This window comes from Dermacentor albipictus, chromosome 6 (genome assembly GCF_038994185.2).
Source record: "Dermacentor albipictus isolate Rhodes 1998 colony chromosome 6, USDA_Dalb.pri_finalv2, whole genome shotgun sequence".
In the NCBI taxonomy this organism is placed as follows: Eukaryota; Metazoa; Arthropoda; class Arachnida; order Ixodida; family Ixodidae; genus Dermacentor; species Dermacentor albipictus.
In genome coordinates this window covers 78,450,853-78,457,080 of record NC_091826.1, presented here as the reverse complement: position 1 = coordinate 78,457,080, position 6,228 = coordinate 78,450,853, and the positions used below count along the sequence as shown (strand labels likewise).

General features: G+C 51.2%; 1 protein-coding gene across 1 annotated transcript in view; it reads left to right on the top strand.

Moving 5' to 3' along the window:
- Positions 1–290: 290 nt before the first annotated feature.
- LOC139046927 (uncharacterized) overlaps positions 291–6,228 on the top strand; it is a 30,408-nt gene continuing 24,470 nt past the window's right edge. Inside the window, exon 1 of the mRNA XM_070520858.1 lies at positions 291–583. The gene's annotated coding sequence lies outside the window, so the exon portion shown is untranslated. The remainder of the gene's footprint in view (positions 584–6,228) is intronic.

Genomic DNA, 6,228 nt, shown 5'->3' with positions numbered 1-6,228 from the left:
ACATCGCGATACGATTCCCTCTAGTAAATTATTTTTTAGGCAACTCTGTGGCCGAAACCGAACTGTGCCGTGCCCTCTTCTCATGTGCACCGATTCTCAAGGTCGCGTGGTGGGAGGGAGTTCCGGAACGAGGTACACGCGCGTGCAAGTTGCAGCAGCAGTTGCAGCGCATGCGCTCTCTCTTTTCCTTTCTCTCTCTCTCTCTCTTTCTCTCTCTGCGCAGTGCAACAGTTGCGGAGGAGAGAGAGCGCGCGCGGCTACAGGGGTTGCAGGAAGAGTGTCTGGGATCGATACCACCCGTACGAGAGGGTGGGGTAGTTGCGCGCGCTTTTTACGAGCGCGCCGAGTCGGCGTCGAGGGCTCAGTTGACGTCGAACACGTGTCCGCCCGGTGCTCAGCTGAGACAGCGCGGGGCTGCCGTTGGGGTGCTCGCAGGCGCTGCTCTTTTCGCCTCGGTCGTCGTGAAGAGTTTCCTTTTTCCGCCCGAATTGACGTGGCAGAGAGCGTCGAAAGCGAAGAAATTTTGCGCCGCAGCGTGGGCGTGTGTGAGTGCGTACTGGACAGCGAAAGGACAACGTAAGGGGTAAGTCAGCTGGACAACTTTCGGCTTTCGTGACGCCGGAGAAATGGGCCAGTAGGGCACCGTTCACGGCAAAATAGCTGTGCTGGCGTAAAAAGGAAGAAAGAAAAAGAAAAATTTGCATTAACTCTCAGCTAAACAAATTCCTGATGTTACAGGGATGAGTGCGTGTGATTATTAAACGTAGGCATCTTGGCGACAAAATTAAGTTTGCTCGATGAGATTTTTGCGATATTTATTTATTGATTTACTTGTGTACCCTCAATGTCACGTGCGGGCATAGCGCCCTTTCGGCTTCTATCGAGATATTGCAGATAACCATGTTGAGTAATCACATTTATTTGATAAATTGAGGGAGCATACATTGCAATGATGTCTTTTTGTGATATATGACCAGCATAGTTCTAACTTCTACTATACATATTTGCCACATGCTGGAGGCCACATGTTGGTAGCAGAATTGAAGTCAGCTAGTACGTAGAGCAACGCAATTTACTATATACGCTCCGTCGAGCACTTGTTTAGACATATGAGTCAATGTGCCAGATAAAATGCTCTCTTGCTCTAGTTAACAATTTCCTACTTTGTAAAAAAATGCCGTACGGAAAATTGTTAGCTCGGACGATAATGCATCTTATTGTGCAACTTGAGTCCGTATTTCCCAGATTAAGGACGCACTACTTACCAATGATTGTGCTTCGCGTACTGGCTGACTTCAATAATGCAAGTACAACATCCACTTTAATGTTATTTCCTTTAGAAGTTTATTATAAAACTTAGTTTGTTATGACTGCACATGCGATAGTAGCATCAGTTCTGATGCGAATCACATAAATCCGGGCCAGCAAAAATTATCATTTCACGTAGACTCGCCTCGCCTCAATAATCAGAGAGAGTCTTCGCTGAAAAGCCTTGTATAAGAAATAACAACGCTGAAGTTTCAAGCAAGAACATTAGTAGCGCAATTGGACATCAAGCTAATGCTTATTTTGTTCCCAGTGCCAAGAATTACATCTTTACTACAAAAATCTTAATTGAAAATCTGTGTTTTTTTTAATCTTGTCGTCGCTTGTAAGAGTTATCCCGTTCATGAGGGGCCAATTCTCTAGTACATAGTTCTTTTTTTCTTTTGCTGCATTTCGAGCCACCCATTGGTATATATTAAGACTGATTTGTAGCTACTGCTGCACTACTGCGTCTAAAACATATAGACTTGAAAAAGAATGCACGATAACTATGAACGAGCCGTTTCTAAACCCCGCGACGCAAAATGAGTGCACTGGGCTAGCGGCGTGGTCGCCCAGAAAATGTGACGTTGAGCGATTTCACTGAAGAAACAACGGACACAATTTTAATCGTGTACTCTCCCATAGGCTGTAGCTCAGCTCTCAATTTGATTAAGTTAATGGTAACTCAGTGACTGGGAACGCAATAACAAAAGAAAAACTATACAACTATGTGGGTTAGGGAACATATTGATACGGTAGAGTATACTGCAGCCTTTTGATTGGCTGTTTACTCCTTAATTGTTGGTTACCGCCACGCACGTGCGCACATTCTGCGACTTTCCGCGCGCGTTCAGTGAAATTAACGCTGTACATTCTGCTGGAGAATTTCGGGAGCTCTAGAGCGCTTTATGCGGAGCGGTTTGCATTGGGCTGGTCAAAACAGAGTTCTCGGAACACGCGTTCACCTGACTCACTCAGAGCACCACGATCCAGTTCAGAGCGCTTGTATAGGCGCTCTCACTGTGTGAAGTCTCTCGAGGAAGTCATTCCGCAAGCCGACTACTGATAGATCTTATACCTAGTCGCTCTATTGTGCCTATGTAAGTACTCTTCTTTACCACATCATTTTTGCAATCTCCTCCCCTAGTTGAAGCTACGTTCACTCTTTACCTTTAAAGCGAAATTTTCTTTGCCTCTTCCCTCCACTTTTCCACATCTGCCGCCGCCACTGAGAACTTGTATAATGTACGTGGTAGGGACGCGTAAGAGTCATTTGTGAGCCCTGTCCAGCGAGAACTTCGAATCCTCTCGCGCTTTCTGGTCATTGCCACAATGCCGTCTAGGACTTCCTGGCAATCGACACTATGTCCTGTGGACGGCTATAATGACGCGTTATCATCCCGCAAAAGCAGTGCAGGAGCTGCAGCGCTTGCTTTTGTACTCGCGTGCGACATCCCAGAGGAGAGAGAGCATGGTAGAAAGAGGAGACCAGAGAATGCGTAAAGCCAGCGCACTGACGAAATGGGTCAATAATAACCACTCTTGGCTCATGGCAGCTTGCATACATGGGATGATCGCGGGAGAAGGGAAATGCGCAGTCAGATAGCGTGCTTCGTTTCGGGTCTTCAGTTTAAAAAAAAACCTATTCTACTAGAGCTGGCAACACCTTGCAGACAAGCTGCGAAAAAGTTTAATTCAACGTTTTTATATGGCATGTTTCTGCTATTTCTAAAAAAATAAATACTGCGCAAGTTTGTACATGCTGGCAACTGCAGCAGGGCGTGCCGACGCAGAGCCGCACAATATAAAGCACCGCAGCGCCATGACGACAACGCGTAAGCAGCTGTCCAGCAAACCAACACTGCAGTCACGATGCGATGCGCCAGTGGGAGGGAATGACAATGCTAACTTTCGCGCGGCCTACGACCATTTGCGCACAACAACGCCTCGAGCAAACACGTCTCGCTGTGTGTTCTGTATACTACGTAGGTAAACACGAGGGGCATGCACGCAAAGTAACGTTTCACATAATCACGACTGTCGTAGGCCACCAACATCACTGCTGTTGAAAGTCGCAAGCGAGCACCATACATTGTTGCACCCGTGGTTGGGGGACCGACGACACAAGAGAGAGAGGGGGCCACCGAACGGGCGAGGGGCGCCCCACTGCACCACGTACCGGCCGGTGCATTACTGACAAGCTGATCCGTGCCACCGGCTTTTCGGCGAACCGCCTACTCAGTACGAGGCGCGGGCGCCCCCGACAAGGACGAAGGCCTCGGTGCGGCCAAAAGTTAACGTGCACTTTGTGTAACTTCTCTCTTTCCCTTCTCCTTTCTTCGATCTATCTTTTGTAAATAAACTAGTCTCGAAACGGATCCCAACGAGTGAAGTTCCTTCCTTCGAGGCTCCTGCGTGCACGGCCGACGCCGTCCACCTTAGTTAACACGCAGCAAAAGTTAGCGGAGTCGTCCATGAGCGACAGCGATTAGAGTCAGCCCAAAGGCGCGAGCATTCATTTACAACTGCCAAATATCGTCAATGAACACAAACAGCACAGGAAGCTGCCCATATACATCGATTCACACAGTGCGTGGGCTCTGCATGATTCTTTCCTTCCTTTTTTTTTCTTTTTGCTTTGGGGACACAAGTCGAAATTCAGTAAGCGCAATCACAAGACGTTTTGCTTCTCCCGTGGTCGAAGTTCAATAGCATAAGTACGTGTTTTTACAGTGAAGCTGTCTATGGCTAGGATCTCGGAAAGGAAATGTGTCCGAGATGGTGGCAAAAACAAATAATAATCTGGGCTAATCCTGGTGATAGTGCATAAAGGGTCCAAGCTCAATGGCACATACCCATGTGTGCTCACCGCACATAATGCCCGGGTGGCATGAGCCCGGGCTGGTAGCCTCGCAGGTCCTTTTCTCATTAAAGTTTTTTTCCGCCCGTCCGGGCACTTCAACTACCCTTGCCACACGTGGGACCCAAAAAGGTCCCTGGCGCAAGGGTAAGGACAGATAATTTTGAAAAAAAAAAATTACCGACGATTACGTTACTTCCTAATGCGAAATTTGAGCGCAGCAAATGCGAGCCTTTGTTTGCGTTTGGCCTCGGCCTCGGCCGCGCGAACGGTAGAGTCTTCTCTGCGACGGCGATGAGCTTCTGCTTCAGCCTCGTTGCTCTCGACGGCGGCGATGAGCCTCCGCTTCGGCGGCGCGAACGGCAGGGTCTTCTCGGCGGCCGCGCTTAGCCTCTGCTTCGGCGACGCGTACTCCTGGATCATCTCGACGGCGGCGACGGTAAGCTTCTGCTTCGGCGGCACGCACCTCTGGATTCTGACGGCGACGGCGCTGGGCCTCTGCTCTGGCAGCTCGTTTAGCAGCAGCAGCAGCAGCAGCAGCAGCAGCAGACGGAGGACTTCCATCGGTCGTCTCGCTCATGGCTCAGAAAGAACTGGCAGATAATTTCGCAGTGGCGAACGGCAGCGGCAATTTCGGCTCGGGCGGTGCACATATACAGATCCGCCGCCACCGATCTGGCTCTCTGATTGCCACCGCACAGGGCGAACGGCAGCGGCAATTTCGGCTCGGGCGGTGCACATATACAGATCCGCCGCCACCGATCTGGCTCTCTGATTGCCACCGCACAGGGGTTGCATTGGAGGAGGAGCGAAGAAAGGAATTAAGTTCGAGCCGGCGCTTTGACAACCGGAGACTCGCAGGAAGAGGGGGGAGGGGGGCGGCGTGTACACCCAGCGGCAAACGATGGGGGCAGAAGCGCGCGCAGCAAGCGGACAACACGATAAAGGGAGGAGGCAAGAGATAGCAGCGACTGACTGATGCCGCTGACGCCGATAGTGAGTCAACCCCAGCTGCGGAGTTGGTTTCAGGGACAACGCCGCCGATGCCGACACAAACAATATGATACCCTCGCTTCCGCAGCGCTAAGAACCAGGTCTAGCCGTGGGAAGGTGGTCACGTATTCGTCGACGTGCCGGGGCCTACGTGCCGGCGCGTTGGCAACTGAAGAGCACCCTATCCGCCACACAAGAACAGGGGGGGGGGGACCCTTTTCTCCTCTTTCTGCATGGCGGCGACGGTGTTCTCACGTTATCTTGACTCTCTAGCGGCGTCAGCGGCATCCAGCGGTATCAGTCGGTCGCTGCTAGCGCTGGGGGGATGAAAGGGGGGCGGAGCTGGTTACGAGGCCGACGACAACGCCGACGACGACGCGAAACCCAGGAACGGACGCCAAAGAGCTGCGCTCTAAAAAGTGTTTGTACAACTTTTTCAAACCCGCCGTGTTTGCTTAGTGGCTATGGCGTTGGGCTGCTAAGCACGAGGTCGCGGGATCGAATCCCGGCCACGGCGGCCGCATCTCGATGGGGGCGAAATGCGAAAACACCCGTGTACTTAGTTTTAGGTGCACGTTAAAGAACCCCAGGGGGTCCAGATTTCCGGAGTCCCCAACTACGGCGTGCCTCATAATCAGAAAGTGGCTTTGGCACGTAAAACCCCATAATTGAATTTTGTTTAACTTTTTGAAAAATGACAAAAAAAATCGTGAACCTTTCCCCTACGGGAATATGGGGGTAAGCGAAGCTTGTTCTGCGTACACTTGACCTTCGTCGCGGTTTCCACAGGTAGCGGTGCCGGATCGCTTCTGGCTCCCGCTGACTCAGCTCGGGATCTTCTCGTTGCTGTCGGATTGTCTCGGCTAGGGCGGCTCTAACGGCTGGATCGGCGCGCCGACGGCGAGTCCTTTCACGAGCGAGTTCTCGCCGACACTCGTCGAACGCTGCCCTTTCCACGGGAGAGCGAACGACGCGTGGCCGTCCCATCCGTTTTCCGAGACTGAACTGAACCAGGGCTGTGGCAATACGCAAATCCAGAATTTCCCTACAGGACGGCTGAAATTTCT